This window comes from Protopterus annectens, chromosome 16.part0, assembly GCF_019279795.1.
Source record: "Protopterus annectens isolate FY-2018-M chromosome 16.part0, PAN1.0, whole genome shotgun sequence".
In the NCBI taxonomy this organism is placed as follows: domain Eukaryota; kingdom Metazoa; phylum Chordata; order Ceratodontiformes; family Protopteridae; genus Protopterus; species Protopterus annectens.
Window position 1 is genome coordinate 793,399,474 of NC_056750.1, and position 22,069 is coordinate 793,421,542.

The 22,069-nt window shown below is 43.9% G+C and overlaps 1 protein-coding gene across 1 annotated transcript in view; it reads right to left on the reverse strand.

Moving 5' to 3' along the window:
* The window catches only part of LOC122790655 (exonuclease mut-7 homolog), a gene marked incomplete in the record, with an annotated part of 2,442,473 nt that overhangs the window by 1,037,381 nt on the left and 1,383,023 nt on the right, over nucleotides 1-22,069 (reverse strand).

The window sequence follows — 22,069 nt, forward strand, 5'->3', positions numbered from 1 at the left end:
GATATGTCCTCTGTCAGAGCCACTGAAAACAGGTACAACAAAGAAAAGCCATAACATACAATGAAATAATACAATCAATAAGCAAACAAGACAAAACTCAATTAAGGGAGTGTTTATCTTCACTAAATTTAAATGTTCACATTACAAAGCAAATGTACTGCTAGATATTCTTTTAATTTATTTAATAAAGACAACAGGAAAATCCTGACAAAATATTGTTCAAATTGAAGGCACACACCTTAAGACGACTGTAATCAAAGGAAAGATACACCTCAGATTTCTGAAGCAGAGACCTAAAACTCTGGAGGAATTAGTAACAAATTTGTAAACTGTCTCACTATAATATGGCTACATGCCACACAGCTATTGAGTAACTTATCTAGGGCACATTTACAGAGCTATAACACAAAGCAGAAGTGATTATTGGATGGGGACAATACACAAGGACCAACAACGATTGTTCTTTATCTGGTTCTTGAGCAAGATATTTAACACAATGCAACAAAGTGTTAATTAACTAATAATGAGGCCAGGGTGAAACTGATCACCTGGGTAAGAAATTGGACTTGCACTGTTACAATACAATTTGGGGTGAGAGAAAGAACTCTACATGCAAACATCTAAACTAATAAAATACCATAGGATTTCAAACTAGGCCTGATGCACTCTGTTACACTTACCTTATCAAATCTAAACTCAACACATTGTGTTTAAGCACAAGGAAAGAAAAAAAAATACAGTTAACAGGTAACAGCTACAGCACAAAGATGGTCAGACATAAGATATACGAGATTCAGTACTAAAAATCTCAGTTAAAAGTAAGGGGATAAATATCTCACATGTTGTTGTTGTGTCTTTCGGCTTTTTCCAGGTTAGGGGTCGCCACAGCGGAACTCCGGTCTGCTAATGACTGGCAGTTGATTTTTACGTGCTGAGTTGCCAGCCCTAACGCACAACCTTCAACGAAGGTACGCCCATACACGCATATCTCCACGCAGAAGACACTCTAGCTGAGAGTCGAACCGGTCAGGGTCTTACTGTGAGGCGACAATGCTACCGCAGCACCACCACCGCAGATCAAGGAAAAAAGAGACATTATGTACTCACCATAACGTTCCATCTGAGTAGGTAACTTCATTTGTCAGCAACCTGTGGGTATTGGATCCGACATGGATCCGAGCCAGCAGCTTTCCAAGCTAGACATCTGAGCTCCAAGCCCCTCCCCTTACCCATAATACCCTGCGACCTCCTTCCAATCGTTAGATTGCGTTTGCCCGCCTATATAACCGCAAAACAGCAACCTGAAGAATCCTAACCTAAGGATTCACTAAGGACCTGATAAACCATCCGAGGTCCAGGTAATCAAAGAACCAGGTTAGGGGAAGGAGGGAGGGTCGGTTGCTGACAAATGAAGTTACCTACTCAGATGGAACATTATGGTGAGTACATAACTTCTTTATCTGAATTAGTTAACTTCATTTGGTCGTCAGCCTGTGGGACAGAGTCCCCAGCTACCAAAAAACTTGGGATGTCCTCAAGGAAGGATATTCTGGAGCACTGCAGAGCCTAAAGCCACTCTTTCTCTGGACACTAAATCCAATTTATAGTGAGAGATAAAGGTATGCGAGGATGCCCAAGTAGCCGCAGAGCAAATGTCATCCAAGGGAACTCTAGACCAGAATGCAGCAGATGTAGCCATAGAGCGAGTAGAATGAGCATGAACCCCTATAGGCTCTGGTAGGCCAGATAGTTTGTAGGTGAGCAGAATACCATTAGAAATCCATCTGGCCAGAGTCACCTTCGAAACTGGCTTACCCAAGAAGGGTTTTGCAAAGGAAACAAAGAGCTGATCAGACTTGCAGAAGGCAGCTGTTGTGTGTAAATAAAAGCATAACTGTCTATGAACATCTAACAAATGAAGTTTGTACTCCCCTTTGTTTTGATAGGGAAAAAAACTGGGAGATTAATGGACTGATTGATGTTCGCCTCGGAGGCCACTTTGGGTAGAAAGGATGGGTTAGTCCTGAGAGGGACCCTGTCCTTATGGAAAACAACATATGGGGGCTTAACACAGAGGGGCATGAAGCTCCGACACCCTTCTAGCTGAGGAAATAGCTACCAAAAAGAAGTTTTCCAGAACAAGAATTTCAAATCAACAGAATCTGCAGGTTCAAAAGGTGGTCCAGTCAGAGCCTGAAGGACCAAAGTTAGATCCCATGGAGGGGCAGAGTTCCTGATAGGAGGTCTTAAGAGAAACATACCTTTCAGAAAGGTCTTACAAATATTGGTGGAAGCGAGGGGACTGAGATTGTCTCCAATGTGAAAAAGAACGATGGCAGCCATTTGAACCTTTACAGTAGAAGAACTGGCCCCTTGCTGAAATATAGAATATAGAAAATCGAGCACTGCTGGGATGGGAGCAGTGAAAGGGTCCAAATTCCTATGGGACGCCCAAATGGAAAACCGCTTCCATTTACTATTGTAAACCTTCCTGATAGAAGGCTTATGCGCCACAACCAGGATAGATCTAACTGAAGACGAGATACCAGGAGTCCTAGCAACTAATGGAACTGGATCAACCAAGGTGAGAGCTTGAGATCAACAGATTGGGGGGTCTCAATCCCGAAGGATGAGATATCAGATCGAGGATGGGATCTAAGATCCAGAGAGGAGCTATAAGATGAGACCGTAGGCACGGGAACCAGGCTTGATGAGGCCAGAATGGGGCTATGAGGATAATCTTGTTCCCCAACCGACGAGCTTTCTGTAAGAATTTTGTCAATGGAAGAGGAGGATAAGCATAAAGAAGACCGGGTGGCCAAGCATGGACTACAGCATCTCTGGGGCTTTCCCTCGGACGGGGAATTAGAGTGAAAAACTCACTGCACTTCGTGTTGGAAGGCGATGCGAAGAGGTCGCAGCAAGGCTGACCCCACTTGCGGAAGATCTGTTTCTCTAAGGGATTCAGAGACCAATGGTAGGGCAAAAGGATAGTTCGACTCAGTTTGTCCGCTAGGATGCTGGACCAACCCAGAATGTGCATTGCTAATAGAAAGCAGTTGGTGGATATCGCCCAATCCCAAACTCTCATGGCCTCTCGGCAAAGAGGGTAAGACCTGGTTCCCCCGTTTGTTGATGTACCAGACCAATGACATGTTGTCTGACTGAATTGCAATAGTCCCTGGAGGGAGAAAGGCATGAAGGGCTTGCAACGCTAGAAGCACCGCCCTCATCTCCAGAACATTTATATGCAGAACTGTCTCTGTACGAGTCCACGTATCTTGGACAGTTCTGCCTGCGTAATGCCCCCCCCCCACCCAAGGCAAGAAGCATCCGTGGTCACCATGGCTTGGGGTTGAGGCATAACAAATGGTCGTCCTTCCTGAAGCTCATGAGATTGGAGCCACCACATGAGGGGAATTTCTCCAGAACATTTATATGCAGAACTGTCTCTGTACGAGTCCACGTATCTTGGACAGTTCTGCCTGCGTAATGCCCCCCCACCCAAGGCAAGAAGCATCCGTGGTCACCATGGCTTGGGGTTGAGGCATAACAAACGGTCGTCCTTCCTGAAGCTCTCGAGATTGGAGCCACCACATGAGGGAATTTCTGCAAACTCTGCTGAGAGGAATCGTTAAGTCCAACCGGTGGTGAAGGATGGACCACTGAACCTGCAAAGTCCACTGGAGAACCCTCATGTGCAAGCGAGCTAAGGGTGCAAGATTGACTGCTGCTGCCATGGACCCTAAAGCTCTCAGGACTAACTTTGCTGATGGGGCAGGTGACTGAGGAAGGGCTAAAATGTGTAAGGTCAAACTGCGGAGTCTGTCTGATGTCAAGAAGGCCTTGGTCTGAAGCGTGTCTATTCTGGCCCCTATGAACTCCAAGACTTCAACTGGTTAAAGGGATGACTTCTGGAAGTTTATGGTGATCCCCAATTGGGATGCTAGTAGTAGGAAGCAATCACTGGCTAAGCAGAGTAGATGCTTGGTGGGGGCGGTAAAGAGCCAGTCGTCTAGGTAAGGAAAAAAACTGTATTCCCTGAAGTCTCAGGTGGGCCGCTACCTTGGTGAACACCCTGGGGGCTGCGGTGAGGCCGAAGGGTAGGACCCTGAAATGGTAATGACTGGTCACTAGCCAAAAGTGGAGGAACCTCCTGGATCACCTGTCCATGAGAATGGGATAGTACGCATCCTTGAGATCTATGGAGCACATCCAGTCCTTCTCCTGCAAAAGGGGCAGGATGGACTGAAGCGTGACCATCCAGAATTTCTCCTTGGCAATTAAGAGGTTCATTGTTGAAAGGTCGAGGATCGGCCTTAAGTCCCCCATCTTCTTTGGAACCAAAAAGAATCTGCAGTAACTGCCTAATCTGGATTGGCCTGGGGGGACGTGCTGGATGGCTTTTTTTCCTAGCAGCTTTTTTACCTCTAAAGCTGCAGCCTCCCTCTGACTGGGTGGTATATCGGGTAGGAGCATCGACTGAGAAGGTAGGTTTATGAGAGAGATTGAGTAACCTCTGGATATTATTTGAAGCACCCAGCGATCTGTTGTGATGGACTTCCACTGGGCCAGGTGCTTCGAGAAACGCCCCCGACTGCCTCCAGAGAGGAGCAGTCGGCAACCCCTCAGGGCTGCAGCGTGGGTCAGTCAGAAAAGGGTTCCCGAGACACAAAATTTTTTGGCCCACTCTCTGCCTCTGGGCTGGAGTCTACCTTGTCCCCCTCTGCCTCTGAAGGACAAAAGGTCCGGAGCGTAACGGGACTGCTGAGACTTCCAGAACCACATCTTCTTTTGTCCTCTCTGGTTCCTGGAAAAGGACCTTTGAGGAGCCGAGAAGTGGATTCCGATGGCAGACAACGTCTTCCCGTCTTTCTCGCTCTGAACCAATGTGTCACGGACGGTCTTCCCGAACAGAGTAGAACCGAAGGGTGCGTTCGCGAAGGATGCCGACTCCCGGTCTCCGAGACTCCTCAGATCTGAAGGCTCCAAAACCCAATAGTGGATCGGAGAAGGGGCTATCGGGGCAAAAAGCGGGGCTGAACCCTCCCCGGAAAGGGGGGGGGGAGGCAGCAACACTCCAATCTGCAGTTGGGCTTGGAGAAAGCGATGCATCATCCGGTCCATATCAGCGTCAGAGAGACTACGGGTCGACCTTGAAGAGGCTGCCGAAGCTGGGCAAGAGGGCCGCCGCAACGACCTTGAAGATGGTCGGGCCCTCCTCCTCCGGCTCCAGGGAGAAGTGTGGAGAACAGAGCCGAGGGGAGGAAGGCCCGGAGACTTTCTGGGGTGAAGAGACCAGTTTGGCTAGCGGGGCCAAGGGGGCTCAGTCGGCCCGCCACTTGTGGCTTCTGTGCCTCTCTTTCTCTCTCTTTCTCCCTCTCTCTCTCCCCTCTTTTTTTGAGTCCCCCTCTCCCTGGGAAGAAGTGGGAGGGTGAGTCCCAGTCAGGAGAGGAGGGACAGCAGGCTGAGCAGCCGCAGCCATGGCTGTAGCCACCTAGGGAGAGGCGGAAGAAGCCGACTCCACGGGTAGGAGACCCACCAGAATCAGCTTATTCCTCTTATCCCTCAGGGCCGGGGGTTAAATGCTGCACAAATCTGGCAGCCAGAGGTCAAATGTGATACCCCCAGGCAGAGAACACACTGAGTGTAGCCATCCGCTGGGGATAGCTTATGGCCACACTCAGTGCACTTAGAAAAGATGGCCTTTGGGGCCTCAGCCATGATTTTAAAACAAAACACATGCATGCCCACACAAACACCTAAGGGAAAGGGGGGCCTACTAGGATTTAAACTACGAGGGAACGAGGGAGTAAACTCAGGGGTTTAAACTATAAAATTAAACTAATCACACACACTAAGATAGATTTTTATCAAAAAAAATACTTATTAATGCCTAAATGCTAGGAGCTCAAAAACTCGTGCTTGACAAAGCCGCGGCAAACAAGATCTGGGGACTGGAAGGAGGTCGCGGGGTATTATGGGTAAGGGGGAGGAGCTTGGACCTCGGATCTCTAGCTTGGAAAGCTGCCGGCTCGGATCCAGGTCGGATCCGATACCCACAGGTTGATGACCAAATGAAGTTAACTACTTCAGATCAAAAGTTATGTACTTATCATAATGATAGAGCTGTGTTGTCTGATTCCATCCTTCTTCAACCAGTGGGTCTTCCACTCTGACCTTGAAGCCATCTTTAGCCACTCAAGATTTTGGATCCCAAGCTCAGGCTATTCCCCTTACCCATAACCCCAAACAAAGCCCAACATTACTTTAGATTGAGTTTGTCCAAGAATACAGACAACTTATTATTATTAATAAAAAATAATAGCAATAATGATGCTGTAAAAGATTACCCAAAGTAATATGACTGCTGGCAAGTTGACAATGAGCTAGAAAGTGCACTTAAAAAGCCTTCAGAACAGCTTACTCTGGTCAAATCAGGACAAAGGAACAATTAATTCCATTATCAGGAGGAAAGATAGCTGGAACGGGAGTTGAGTAAGGACTGAACCAGACAACACAGATCTATTGTTATGGTACATACATAACTTTTATGTTTGATGATGTCACTTCCATCTCAGTAAGAAGCTGAGATCCCTCATAAAATCCTCTAAAGCTAGTTATGAAAACAAAATTGCCACTGACTATGTCGAGAATCTCAATGACAACACTCATATCTGCGCTGAGTTACAGCACAATGGCACTAAATATACAGAACCAACTGATATTGCCAACATCCTGGCAGAGAGGTTCAGTGCTAACTTTAAATCCCTCTCACCCCCTAGAGGGCCCATCTCTATACCGGAAGAATGCAAAGTTCCTGTAATCACGACTGCACAGGTAAAAAAACACACTCTACAAAGCCAAGAACACAGCATCAATGGGACTTGACAATATCCCAGGCTGCATTCTACATGAACTACAGAATGAACTGGCACCCTACCCAAGTACCATGTTCAATCATAGCCTCACCTCAGGCTTTGTGCCCACTGAATGGCGCACCGCAATGGTTATCCCACTCCACAAAGGGGGAGCCACGATGGACCCTGGGAACTATCGTCCCATTAGCCTGACGAGCCTGGTCTGCAAGGCCATGGAACGTATCATCATGGAACTCGTAAACAAAGACATTGGTAATCTCCAAACTCTGGACCCTACCCAGTTCAGATTTGTAAAAGGCAGAACATGTCTCCTAAACCTGATTGACTTCTTTGAAGCAGTCACCAAAGTCATAGATGAGGGTAAGGTGGTTCACACAGCTCATCTAGATCTCGCCAAGGCTTTCTACACCATCCCCCCCTCTGGAATTATAGATAAGCTCACTAAACTAGGTATAAATCCCTATGTCACAAGATGGGTTGCAACTGGCTCACGGACAGAACCCATACTGTGAAAGTAGCAGACTCCAAATCCGACTTCAGACCAGTGACAAGTGGAGTACCACAGGGTTCAGTCCTGGGTCCTCTCCTGTTTAGTATTTACTTCTCTGAAGTATAGGCTAACATAGAAGGTCTTTGACTAACAAAGTTTGCAGATGACTGGAAACTAGGAGCTATAATCAAAACTCCTAATGATGTGGACATACTACAAAAGGGCCTCACTGAGACAGATGCCTGGTGTCAAAGCCATGGCCTGAAGCTCAATGCCAAAAAGTGCATTGTCATCCCCTTTGGTAAAAACTCTGTACCCATGAACTATCACATAGCTGGTAGTCTACTTAACGCCGAAAATGTGATAAGAGACCTTAGGACACAGGTGAACAGTAGTCTCTCCTTTGATAATCACATCACCACAATGGTCAGGAAATCCTTCTATGTGGCTCACCTCATCACAAAAGGTTTCTCATCCAGAAAAAAGAGGTTACTGTTCCCCTCTACTCATCACTCATTAGACCCATTATAGAGTACAACACCCCTTTTGGTATGTACCTCACAAGACATCTACAACTGGAAAGGCCACAGAAATACCTCACAAAGAGGATTACTGGCCTCAAACAAATGCCCTACGCAGACGGTCTCAAAAAACTCCATCTTTACTCCATTGCATATCGCCTACTCAGAGGCGATCTCTGCCAACATACAAAGCTATGTCAAACAAAGAGCTGTTGGACATGCTCCACTTAAAGAAATCCCAGTCCCTCCGAACTACATGCTCTAGGGACCTAAACCTTGTCACCACAATAAACAAAACCTGCTGGAGGGATAGATTCCTGTCCCAGAGACTTCCCATACTCTGGAACAGACTACCTATGTCAAACAGAGCTCCTCATTAGCACTCTTCAAGAAAAATCTTGATGATTGGACGGGAAATAGGAAATTCTCCCCAGGGATCACTTCTGTGGCTCTGCTCGACAGGGGCACAGGAAAATAATTTTCTTGGGTGGAAAAAGCCAGGGTACACTTTTGGCTAGGCTTATATAGGGCCCCAGGGCCAATAGCCTAGTACCTACCTATGAACCTATCCATTCCTCAACAGATGGGACATGCTTGGGTGGATTCATGAAAGGATTTTTTGGAAGGCGGCTGAATCAAAAGCTGCAGTGCCTTTCAAAAGTAAATATAGTTTACAATGGGATATGAAAATATGAACATATGGCCAAGTGTCAGCTGCACAAATGTAATCAAAAGATCCTCTGGAAAAGAAAACCGTTGAAGTTGCCACAGATCTCGTTGAGTGAGCTTTGACAGGTCTAGGTAAGGTTAAACCTTGTTCTGTGTAGACATGCGTGAAGCAAGCAGACAACCATTTTGATAGCATGACTTCAGAAACTCCATGGCCCAGTCTATTTCCTGAGAAGGACAAAAAAAATTGATCAGACTTTATGAATGCTTTCATATGGTGGATGTAAAAACGGAGATGTCTATGAACATCTAACAAATGTAGCATATGTTTCCTTGGTGGAAAAATTTGGGAAGCAATCTGGAAGTTTAATGTTATGATCAAAAGTGGTTTGGGTAGGTATCTTTAGTAAACTCTTGATGTACAGAGGTTTAACAAGAAAGAGTTTGGAGTACGGACACCCTCATAATGAAAGCAGCTGCCACCAAGAATGTTTTCCATGTTAACTAAAGATCCACCTTGGCTGCAGGTTCAAAAGGTGGCTTAATCAGTGCTTGAAGTAAAATAATTATGTACCAATGAATGGCAAAATCTCTAAGAGGAGGTCAGAGAAGAAAGGTACCTCTCAAACAGGCTTTAGATAACCTAACAGAGGTAAATGGGGACTGATTCTCTCCAATGTGGAAACTAGATTTAGTGGACTTCAACAGTAGAGTAGCTGGCAACATTCTGAAAAAAAAGACAGGCTAGAAAGTCTAGGACTGCTGGAAGGGTTGCCAAGAAAGGGTCTAAATTCCTCTGAGTAGCCCAAATAGTGAACCTTTTTCATTTGCTTTTGTAAATATTCTTAGTAGAAAGTATCTGGGGTCTATATTATATAGTCGAAGTTTCAAAACTTCAAACCTCACATAAGCGAACTCATATGAGCGAAGTTCGAAACATCAACTATATAATAAAAAAAAAAAAAAAACGCACCTTACCGGTCTGAGCAGGGGGGCCCCCCTGCACCCCAACACCCCCCTACTTAAATATACCAACTCAGAGAATGCACTTCAGTGCAGAAATGGAAAATTTCTCATTCTGCGCATGAAAAGCTGTTGACTTTCACCTTCAACCTTTCCAACATTCAATCATATGATGTCGACCATCTATGATTCTAACATTGGAATGGTCGCTTATCTAATATAGACCCTAGCATCTGGGATGAAGTCAGAATGTGGGTCACTTGGGAAGAAGGCCTGGACTGACTAGCTACCACTGAAGTGTAGAAATCAAGTGGTTAATTTGAGGCCCTTAATGTTCGGGAGAGGCAAGTTGGATAGGTGAGTAATGAGATATGGATTAGGATCCAATCCATGGAGGGTATTTCAGAGGAGGCCACAGGTAAGGGAACCATATGTGTTGAGGCCAAAAGGGGACAATAAGGATGACTGTGATCTTCCTCTATATTGCTTTCTAAAGAAATTCTGGAATGAAAGGAGCAATAGGAAATGCGTAAAGGAGACAGGAGGACCAAGTGTGGATCAGAGTCTCTCTGGGGGACTCCCCACCCAGGGGATCGAGGCAAAGAACTTGCTGCATTTGGTGTTGTGGAGAGGCGCAAAATGAATGTGGCAGAGTTAGTTCCCAGTGGCAGAAAATCTGTATTGCCCCTTTTTAATTGTGGTATCATTCTTTTGTCAGGAGGCTAGATCTACTGTCCGCTGGAACACTAGACTTTTCAGTGCATTGCTAGAAGAAACTATCTGGAAGATATCGCACATTGCCAAACCTCATGGCTTCTCAGCATAAAGGGTAAATATGGAATCCCCATTGCTTGTTGATGTACCAGACTACTAACATGTTGTCAGGTAGGTACATATCAGTCCTTAAGGGATGGAGTCCTGGAAGGCCTACAGTGTTAGGAGAACTACCCTCATCTCCAGAATGTTGAAATGGATATTGGCCTCAGAGGGAGACTGTGTACCTTGGACTTTCCCCCATAATGCCCCCCACCCCAACTCGGAAGCATCCATGGTCACAATTAAAAAACAGGCGGAAATGTATTACCTTAGGGGATTTGAGCCTCCGGAGAGTGAGAGACTTGCTAATGTTAATCAGACGTACTTGGAAAGACATTGCTTACTGCTTGATATACCACTGCACTGTAGTCCAGTAGGGTCCACTGGAGCACTCTGATGTGGTATCTGATAAGAGGGACCAAAGTGACAGATGCAGCCATTGAACCCAGCAAACAAAACACAACATTCTCAATGTTTTTTCAGATGAAAAAACAAGTTGTGTGCTCACCATAATGTTCCATCTGTATTTTTGATTTTTCATCTCTCCTCACATACGGGTCTCGATCCGATCCATCAGATCAGACTAAGCCATTACTAAGCTAGTGGCAACCAAAAAGCTCTTGGATACCTCTCCTTACCCACAATGCATCTCTGTTACTTCAGATCTTGTTTGCTAAGATTATTCCCATAAAGAAAGGAAGTGAATTTAAAGTGGAACATTTTAAGACCACCACTTCTGGAGTATTGGACATAATAAAGATGACCTGAATTATGCTTCCCGTCCAACCTGAAAAAAACAAAAGTAGGGGGCTTGGAGGGATGGAATGTGAGGAGAGATGAAAAAACTGACAATACAATTGGAACATTATGGTGAGTACATAATTTCTTTATCTGATATTGTCAATATTTCATCTTGTCCAAACAGATGGGACAGAGTCACCTAGCTACCTTTACCATGGGCGGACTCATGGAAGGATGTTTGTCAGAACCATCGAACCAGAGGAGGCTCTTCCCCTGGAGACCAAATCCAACTTGGAATGAGTGACTAAGGTATGATGACTGGCACATGTGACTGCTGCACAAATCTCACCCATGGAGGCATTAGACTGGAAAACTGCAGAAGTGGCCATGGTCCTGGATGAGTGAGCTCGAATAGGTTTGGAAGGATCTATACCTTTTGTGGTGCAAATGAAAGAAATGCAATCAGAAAGCCATTTTGTTAAGGTAACTTTGGATACTGGTAGGCCTTTCCTAGGGTCTGCAAAGGCAATAAACAACTGACTTGCTTTCTGAAACACTTCAGTCCTATGCAAATAGAAACATAATTGTCTATGGACATCCAACAAATGCAGAGCATATTCGCCTTTGTTGCTGAAGTTAGGAAAAAAACAGGCAAATGTATGGTCAGATTAATATTAGTCTCTGAAACAACTTTGGGGAGAAAAGATGGGATGGTATGCAAAGAGATTCTGTCTTTATGAAAAATCAGATACAGAGACTGGGAGGATAGTGTCTAAATTTCTGATATTCATCTTGCAAATATAACAGCCACTAGAAAGGTAGTTTTTCAAGACAGAAATTTTATATCACAAGTCACTTCAGGTTCAAACGGAGGATTGAACAATAAGATGCAGTACTAAGTTTAAGTCCCATGGAGGAGAGGGATCTTTGTGAGGAGGCCTTAATAATAGGGTCCCTTTGAAGAAGACTTTGCAAAGCTTGTGGGAAATGAGATAAAAGTTATCTTTCCCAATATGAAAGTCTGAGATAGCTGCTAATTGTACCTTAATTGTAGAGGCAGCTGCCCCATTATTAAAAAAGGTGAGCTAAAAATTCTAGAATGGGGTGAATCAGTGCTGTGAAGAGATCTACATTATATAGAGCCCAAATTACAAACCTTTTCCGTTTACTCCTATAAAATTTCTGAGTGGATGACTTATGGGAGGACATCAAAATATGATGGACTGGTGAGAAGAGCATTGGTTGTCTGGCAATCAATGGAATTGGAGGGACCAAGCTATCAAGTCTGAGGTTGTGAAGGATAGGATGAATCATTCCTGTCTGATGCGACAGAAGGTCCAGAATGAGTTCCAGAATTGTAAATGAGGCCAGAGGAAGGGAAACCAGATTTCTCAAGGCCAAAAAGGGGCAATGAGGATTACTGTTCTCTTTAACCTGTTTGCTTTCTGAAGGAATTTCAGAATCAAGGGAATGGGGGGGGGGCATACAACAGACTGGGAGGTCAATCATGTATGACAGCATCCCTCGGGGATTCCTCCAGTGGTGGGATTAGGGCAAAGTAGGTGCTGCACTTGTTTAAGAGAGATGCAAACAGGTCGCAGCAAGGCTGGCCCCACCTCCAGAAAATGTCTTCTGCTACTGTCTGGTTGAGGGGCCACTTGTGAGGCATGAGAATGGATCTGCTCAATTTGTCCACTATCACACTTGACTTTCCTGGAATCTGCATTGCTATAAGAAAGCAGTTGGATGAGATTGCTCATTGCCGCACTCTGAGCGCTTCTCGACACAGAGGGTATAATCTGGTTCCTCCTTGCTTATGTAGCAGATCACAGACGTGTTGTTTGATGGAACCACCACTGTTCTTGGAGGAAGAGCAGTCTGAAATGCCTGCAACACTACAAGCATTGCCCTCATCTCCAGGATGTTTATGTACAGGATTGACCTTGTCTGCAGACCAGGTGCCATAGACAGTCTTCCCCAGATAATGCCCCCCCCCCAACCCCATCTGGGAAGCATCCATAGTCACTGTGGCCTGAGGCTGAGAGGGAACAATGGGTCGGGCCTTGCGTCATCTGTGCTGAATGAATCCACTATGAAAGGGTTCTTTTGCATGTGTCCATTATGAGAATTTGGTGAGACATCGGTTGGTGGATAATTGACCACTGGGCAGCTATAAGCCATTGAAGTATTTGCAAGTGTAATCTGTCTAATGGAACTAAAAATTTAGTTGCAGCCATTGATCCTAAAGCCAGTAGAACATGATGAGCAGCTACCTTCTTGTTTCAGATTAATCTGTGTGTTTGTCACCTGAATGTTAACACTCTGGAGGGTGGAAGTTTTGCACTCATCTGAGTAGTTGTCCAGTAGTGCTCCTATGAACTTCACTGTTTGAGCTGCTAACTGGCAATTTATAGTTGCACCTAGTTCTGTACAGATTTGAAGAAGAGAGTCTCTTGCACAGGTAAGTAGATGCCTGGTCGGGGAGGATATGAGCCAGCCATTTAAGTAAGGACAACCAGAATCCTTGTCGTCTCAGGTGAGCCGCAACAACTGCCATGATTTTGGTGAACACACTGGGGGTGGCAATGAGACCAAATGGCATTGCTTTAAACTGGTACTGACTGGCTCCCAGCCAGAAGTGTAGGTGTCTTCTGGATCATCTGTCCATTTTTATATTGCAGTATGCAACCTAAAGATCTATGGAGCACATCCAATCGTCCTGTTCCAGGAAAGGAAATATGGACTGAACTGTGACCATTTGGAACTTGCAGCAGTGAACTGACTTGTTTGTCTACTGAGATCCAGAATGGGTCTCCAGTCCCCTGTTTTCTTTAAAACTATAAAGTACCTTAAGTAAGTTCCGAATCCTCTCTGGTCTCGGGGGACCTCTTGGATGACACTTTTTTTCTAGAAATGTTTGAATGTGAATGACTGCTTGATCCCTTTGATTGGGTAGAATGTCTGGGTTTTTTTGTTGGGGGGATAATAACAGAAGAGAATTTGGTAAGCTCTGGATATTACCATCTGCACCCACATATCAGTGGTTATCTTTTGCCAGGCTCTCCACTGTATGGATATTCAATCCCAGACTGCCTCCAGAGGTGGGCAATCGGACCTCCTGAGAGCACTAGAAGGGTTTCCCCGAAGAAAGATTCTCGGGACCTCTGATTCTGTAGGCCTCGTCTGCCACAAGGGTGGTGCCTTCCATTACTGTCCCCACTCTCACCTCTGGGGGAAAACTCTCCATGTGTGTCGTTGTAAGACCCCTGAGATTTCTTGAACCACATTTTACCGCCACCTCTCTGACTCTTAGGGTAAGGTCTCCGAGGGGCAGAAAAACATATGCCCATGGCACAACGGGTCTTGCCTTCTTTTTCACACCTGCATAACATATCTGACTTTGGGACCAAAAAGAGTTGTCCCATTAAACGGAAAGTTGACAAACGAAGACTTAAAAGGCTCCACAAAATTGCATAGGCACATCCAGGCACGCCTCCTCATAGATAAGCCAGAACCTGCTGCTCTACTCTTTCCTTTGGCTGCATGCACAATGAGCTTAGTTAGCTACAGGGTCCCTAATTGGGAAGCCACCTTTTCTTGTGCTCCCTCAGCTAATGCTCCTTCAAGGGTATCTGACTGCTCCTTGATCAGATCCCTTTGCAACCTGGTGAAATGGGAAAAGGAGTTCAATGAACGCAAGGCAAAAGTAGCTGAAGAAAAGACTCACTTCCTGCATCTCTCCATCCTAGAATTCTTATCAGGAGGATGAATAGTGGAATTCTCCTTTGACAGTTCCTTCTTGGTCACCGTTGCCACAACCATGGCATCGACTTCAACCCCTTTTGCCCAAAAAGCCTTGTCAGCTAGAAAAATATTTTGTTTGGTCTCTAGGGAATAGGTTTGATGGAATCTGGGGTCTCCCATGCCTGCCGAGAGATCAAACCTATGAGCTCATCGGTGGGCAGAGTTACCCAGGAGGTAGATGGTCAGAAACCAAAGGCAGCCAGGTACACAGACTTGTCAGGTGGGGGATTACTGAACTGCCAGCCACCTCTCCGTTTTAAAATATCCAGTATCGCTCCGAAGGAAACATTCTCAGGAGGTGACTGTAGTGATCATTCTCCCTCAAAGAGGACGTTGCCCTCCATGGCTGACTCCTCAGTGGAGTCTAAATGCTTCTGCTTGATAGGTGTCTTTCAAGGGACGCCCTCAGTGGGATACTCTCAGAAAGTATCAGAAGAGGTAGGGGTATCCTAGTGCTTAAGGTCTCGTTGCCCCTGTGGAATGTCCTGGTCAGAGGAAGTGTGCAGGGAACATTGATGGTACTGAGGATCTGAGAGGGCAGGTGACCTTCTAGATGTAGTGGCAGCTATAGCCCTCTCAAGAACCCCCAAAGTCTGACCGCTCCTGGGTGGAGAGAGATTCCAGCTCCGCCAAACCATGCATGTGGGATGGGTTCCCCTCCAGCACAGAAGAAAGCTCACTCAGGTTAGAAGCTGGAATCAAGCTCACCTGCACTGAAGCCCAGAGGGTACATCAACTGCTCTGAAGGTCCGGGAGGCAAGAGCACTCGTGAACTGCAATGTTCATTGTGGCTACAGGATCTCTCCAGCTCCAAAAAGGCAGAAGAGCTCTGAGCAAAGTTCAGATCCAAGGAAAGAGACATCTTCGTATCAGTGTTGAATTAGACCTGGCATATTGGATCTAATGACTCTGAAGCTTGCCCTGAAGTCGGAGGAGGAGTTAGTGGGGGAGTGGATGTCTTGGATGGACCTTGAACCATATGAGTTGAAGCTGAGGTGGACTTAGTGATGCCCTGCACCCACAAGATAATCTGTACCATTTGTGCCATGTCTTCTTCAGTAAGGGTCATGGTTGGATGTGAAGAGGACACTGACAACAATTTAAGTCTGCTCAAAAAGGGAGACAGTACCCTCGAAGCAACAAGATCAATAGTCGGGAAGTACCGAGTCCTTGGAAGAGTCATAACTGGTTTAAAGGGACAGGCTGTTGGATCAGTCATCATCCTTACCAGACACACTCGGAGCCGAGGAAACTGGATCCAATAAAGAAATACTTGTGGGCCAAAGGCTCGACCATTCAGAAGTGTTGAAAGGTTTGAAGTCTTAGATCTCAGCTCTGACGGACATGTCAGAGCCGAGGAAGGTCTTTTCTTTCTTTTGACACTATTTTTGGAGGAAAAGGAAGAAGCAGGGCTGGAATGAGCCAATTTTTATTTGGAAGACGTCACAGATTTGGGATCACTATCAGAAATGCCCTCTTCGAACACAGATGGTAGCATGCCCCTCAGAATGAGTTTACTCTTCCTTTCAACCAAAGCCCTGTGGTTGAAGTAATGACAGATAGCGCAATCTTCCTGTAGATGGAGGGGCCAAAGACAGTAAATGCACAGGGAGTCCAAAGGGAATTTTGAGACCGCACTCTTGTGCATTTGTTAAAGCCTGCTGGCTTATGCTACTTCTCGGCAAAGACGAAGAAATGAAAGGCCGGGAATAAACGCACACACATGCACACTAAAGGGCGCACCAAAACAGAAGAGGAAAGTTTTTTTTTTAAATATAGAAAGATAGGGAAGAGAGAAATTACTAACAATACTAGTAAGAATACCTCTAATGGTATAGGAGAGAAGGAAGAGTATCCTATTAAAAAAAGATTACTAGCGGAAAAAAAAAGGGAGAGACAGTGCGAAAGTAATCTAATAAAAAAGCGATTATTGAAAAAGGAGCTCAAAGACAAAGGGGAGATAGGAAAAGGCTAACCACACTAAAACAATCAAAAAATAGAAAGCAAAGGAAAGAATTACAGTAAATATCACCTGACAGCCCAAGAGATAGTGGTTTGGACCACGTCTTCACAAAGCAGTAAGAAAGATCTGAGGTAAGAGAGAGAAATGCATTGTGGGTAAGTGGAGGCATCCAAAAGCTTTTTAGTTACCAAAAGCTTAGCAACGACTGAGTAAGATCCAGTGGATTGGATCCGGACTCATATGGGAGGACGAGATGAAAAATTTAGAATATTAGATCAACAACTTCTACGCAATTTTGGAGGATGGATAACTTGCTCTGAGGAAGTTTTATACTGTCTGATGAATTGTGTTGAAGTGTGCTTCTATGAACTTTATCACTTGTACAGGATGAAATTTGGACTTCTTTAGGTTTAATGTAATGCCCAACATCAAACAAGTTTGCAGGATGGAGTCTCCTCTGCTTGGATAAGTAGATTCCTGGTAGAGGTGGAAATGAACTAGTCCTCCAGATGCAAGAACACCTGGAACCCCTGCAGCTACTACCTACCTGTATGCTGCTAACACTACTATACAAATGGTTAACACCCGGGGGGGGGGGGGGTTCTGTGGTGAGGCCAAAGGCAGAGCTCTGAATTGGAAGTGACTGTCTCCCAGCTGAAAGCAGAGAAACCTGCTGAATAGCCTGTCCATCTTGATATGGTAGTATGCATTCCTGTAGGTCTAAGAAGCACATCCAATTGTTCATTCTCAGTAGTGGGAGGATGCACTGAACCATGAAAATCCAGAACTCTGAACATTTGGCATACTGGTTGAGCTGAGGTCCAAAAATTGGCCCAATTATCCAGTCTCTTTGGCACTAAAAGAATCTCGAGTAAGTTCTGGATATTAGCTGTTCTGGCGTGACCTCTTGGATAACTCACTTCATTAACAGCTTTTGTATTTCATTAAGTTTTGCTGGTCTTTGAGAGGGTGGAAAATTTGGTAACTTTTTGAGTTTGGGGGAAGGCACAAAAAAAGCAAATGTAATAGCCTCTAGTTATTATCCTCTGCACCCTTTTGTCATTCATGATGGACATCCAGGCTTTGAGGTGGAGAGATAGGTGCCCTGAACCACCTCCAGAGAATGTCAGTTGGGCAATCCTTGAGCAATAATAAGTCCTCAGGGTGAAAAAACCTAACCCTTGGTTTTGTGGCCCAACTTTGCCTTGTGGGTGACATCCATTATTAGAACTTCCTCCTTTGCCTTTGGGATGGGAGGTCTGTCTCCAGAAATGTCAGGAGAGAATCACTGTGATTTCTGGAACAAAAGCTTCTTACCCCATTTCTGCTCCTAGAAAACGAACTGGGGGGGGGGGTGTAGAGAAATGCATTCCAACAGCAAAAGGGTCTTTCCATCTTGTTCACTTCTGGTTACAGTTTCTTTCATTTTAGGCCCAAACAATGTTGAGCCATCAAAGTTGGCATTAAAAAGGAGCATCTTCAAGTGCTCCAGAAAGACACACAGACACATTCAGGCATGTCTCCTTATGATAATGCCCATACCTGCAGCTCATGAAGTGCCTACAGTAGCACTGGTGAAAATATACAGTGAGATATTGGAAAGTGACTGCAGGGTAACTAACTCAGGCTTCAAGGTTTTATTTTCAGATACAGACCCCACAAGGGATTTTGGTCAAATCCCTCTGAAATCTTGTGATGTCTGCCAAGTAATTCAGAGCCCTCACAGCGAAGGTAGCTGAAGCATAAATCCACTTCCCAAATCTATCCAGCTTTCCTCTGTGAGCTCTTTTTTGGTGGCCGCCACAACTATAGTGGAATCCAAGTCCAACCCCTTGCTCCAACATTAATGATTTTTCATGGAGACCAAGCACTGGTCTGCTTTACGGGAATTGGTTCAGTTATCTCTGGCTCCTTTCAAGCTCACTTGGAGATGGCATCCAATCTCTCATCAGCAGGGGAACCACTGAAGATATAGCTGAGCCAGACCCAAAGGGCTTGCAGAATACGGACTCTTCTTGGAAGGTGGCATCAGTGGACCAGCCACCTTTCAAGAGTTCGAGAATTTCCGAATTAAACATCCTCTAGTGAGATCTGGGTGACCCCTCTCAGTCATCCAGATCTGTGCTCTCTGAGAGAGATTCCTGAGAAGAAGTTTTTTCTCTCTCTCTCAACTATCGTTTTCTCACTACTTATCAGTAAACATCCCAAAAACCTTCCACATATGTCAACCTTACTCTGTGCAGATAATGTGGTCATATACAGACTCAACCCCCTTGCTTAGTTATCAAAAAACAGCTGGAAGGAGACCTACTGCTAAATGTATCTGATTGGCTACTAACCCACAGACTAATTTAAATTTTTTTTTTTTTTTTTTTTTTTAACAAGAAGCATCTTTATTATATTATCACTTATGACATAGGAGAACTATCTTTATTAAAAGTATCATTTATGGGAATAAACAATCAAACATTTCTATAAATGACAACAAACCATACTGACAAAGTCCCAAGCAAGTATTTTACATCACAGACCACACTGGCAATTTTAGTTGCAAACATTATACATTACTTACAATCTACCTAATCACGGTCAGTCAAACAATGCATAGCTCATTCAAATCCCGCCTTCTTTTAAACCTCATTCCTCCCCTGTACGTACTGTTCCCATTTTCCTATGTAATTTGCTCCTACCCTTTTGAAAGAGCCCATTTCCAGTTGTTTTATTTCTCTTAATATATTCATTACTTCAAGTACAGTTATTTTACACTTCGATTTCCATTTTCTATTAATTGTTTTTTTTAGCAGCAATCGTGATTAGTCTTACCAAGACCTTACCATGTCTACGCAAAGTTCATAAAAATCATTTCCCTAGTTACACTAATTTGCTCACCCAGTATCTCTGATGGTGTAGTATGAGGGAATCTTTAAATTCTCCCAACTAGTTACACTCCCAGAAAATATGTTCCCAATTACCACTTTCTTCCCCATCGCACTTCCATTTGCTGTTCACCTGAGGAAAAATTCTCTGGAGTCTACCTAGGGTATAAAAATATCTATGTAAACATTTCCAAGCAAAAATCCTAAATCTTCTAGAGTTTGTTGCATATTTGGGAGACAAACATATATCCCTCCATTGTTTCTTTGTGAACTGCTTAGTCAATCTCTCTTCCTAATCTTTTCTAATCTCTGACTGATTCTTATAGTTATCATGCAATATTGTGTATGCTCTACTAATTATTCCTTTAACAGCAGCTTCTGTTCTAGAGTCTAACAACTCTACTACTTCTGGTCATTCATTTAAGACCTCCTACTTCTTTCTCTTTGCCTATACTCCGATATCGATCCTTGATAGGGAAGTCAATCTGTAACCTACAGTCCAAATAAATTCTTGGCATCTTCCCATTCTACTATATTTCCCTCTCTCGTTGTTTGCTCCCAATACCTTGGTTCGTTTGCCAGTTTTCTCCAATAAATTTCAGACCCCTCTTGCCTACTGTCTGTATCCCCAGTTGCAGTCATCCCTATCAGCAGAATCTCCTTTCTTTTAGTTCTTAGAATACTTTCTGCTACTTAATGAATATAGCATTCTGCATAATTACTGTTATTCTCGTTAAATGTCTGCATCCAAAATCCCAGTCTTTCCTTGTTTCTTGAGCTTCCCTGTTTCATTATCCCCTTCCACTTTGAATTATAGATTTCTGCTATGTATAACAGCCTTAACTGTGTAGCTCTGAAATACCACTTTAAATCAGGCAATATAGACATAAACACTTTATAATCATGGTTCAGTATTGAAATGGGCCTGTATGAAGCTGGACCTGATGGATCTTTAACCTCTTTAGGTATAACAACCACTGTGTTCTTCCACGATGTTGGTACTTCTCTTAAAATACTGTTAAACAAAACCTTCCAGATCTTCCCTGTAGATTGGTAATACGTCACCAATTTTATCTCATCTCCTCCTGTCCTAATTGTTAGTAATTCAGCCTCATCTACCTCTAACTTTGGCATATTTTATTCTTTCATAAACATTTACATTTGTACCTTTTCTTGATTTCCATATTTCTCAGCTTTACACAGATTTTCATACAATTTCTGAAATATTTATAATACTTCTATATGATCTCTTGTTATCTTCATTGTTATAAACTCCCTAAGCTTGATGGCAGCCCATTCTACTGTCTGTTGCCCAAGTGGTTATGCTAAAAGCTTTTGTGCTCTACAGTTATTACTGAAAAACAGTTGCTTAAGAGCAGTCCTTCTAAACTCACGCATATTATCGATGTAATCCCTTATTTTCTGTTTAGCATTCTGCAGTTGCTCCTCTTGTTCTGTGGGATTCCCCATATTTTGCAATACTTTAACATCTGTCAGTCCCTCCAAATAATTATGGCTACTTCCTAACCATATCTCCCCTTTCTTTTATTTCCATCCTATTTTTAAAGTCCACTTTAATTCTATCCCACTCCATAGCTATATTTTCAGAAGAAATTTCTATATTCACTGATGATCCTGAATAATTTCCACTGCCCATTCCTTAAATTCCTCTCTTTTTAACAGGTGGGAAGGTGTCAGTGTCTCATTTTTATTTCATTAAACCGTGTTTTTATTTTAATTATTGTAGCAAGATCTGAAATTTTTACTGAGTGCATATCAAGACCCTTCAATTAAATGCATATATTCCTGTGAAATATAAATTCTGTCTAGCCTTGCCCAGTTTTTGTATCATAGGAAATAATATGCAGATTCACATCTTCCATGTCAAACAGTTTCATAAATTTCTTAAAAAATCTACCCTTCTTTGTTATATTCTCATTTCTTGGCCACCCAAACGCATCTTCATTGTTGCAAATAAAATGCCAGTCCCCACCTATAAGGAATATTCCTTGCCGAAATATGCCAAGGTTATAGATAGACAGAGCTTATTTCACCCAGAAATTTCTTAAGCTCCATTACAGCAGTTTTAGGTGGAATGTAAACACATGCCAGTGTAATCCTCCTCCTTTGCCAGTATCACAAATCTACAATTATCTTTTTTTTATCCTCTTCTATCACTACTGGAGCTCCTCTTGCAATTAATATAAGTACTCCTCTTTTCCTGTGCCCCAGGTATTCCGCTGAATAACCATCAAAACCTTTCTTTATCAAATTCACATGTTCAGTTCTTTCCAAGAGTGTCTCCAGTAGGATAGGTATTTGCACTCTACATTTTTTAATAAAGT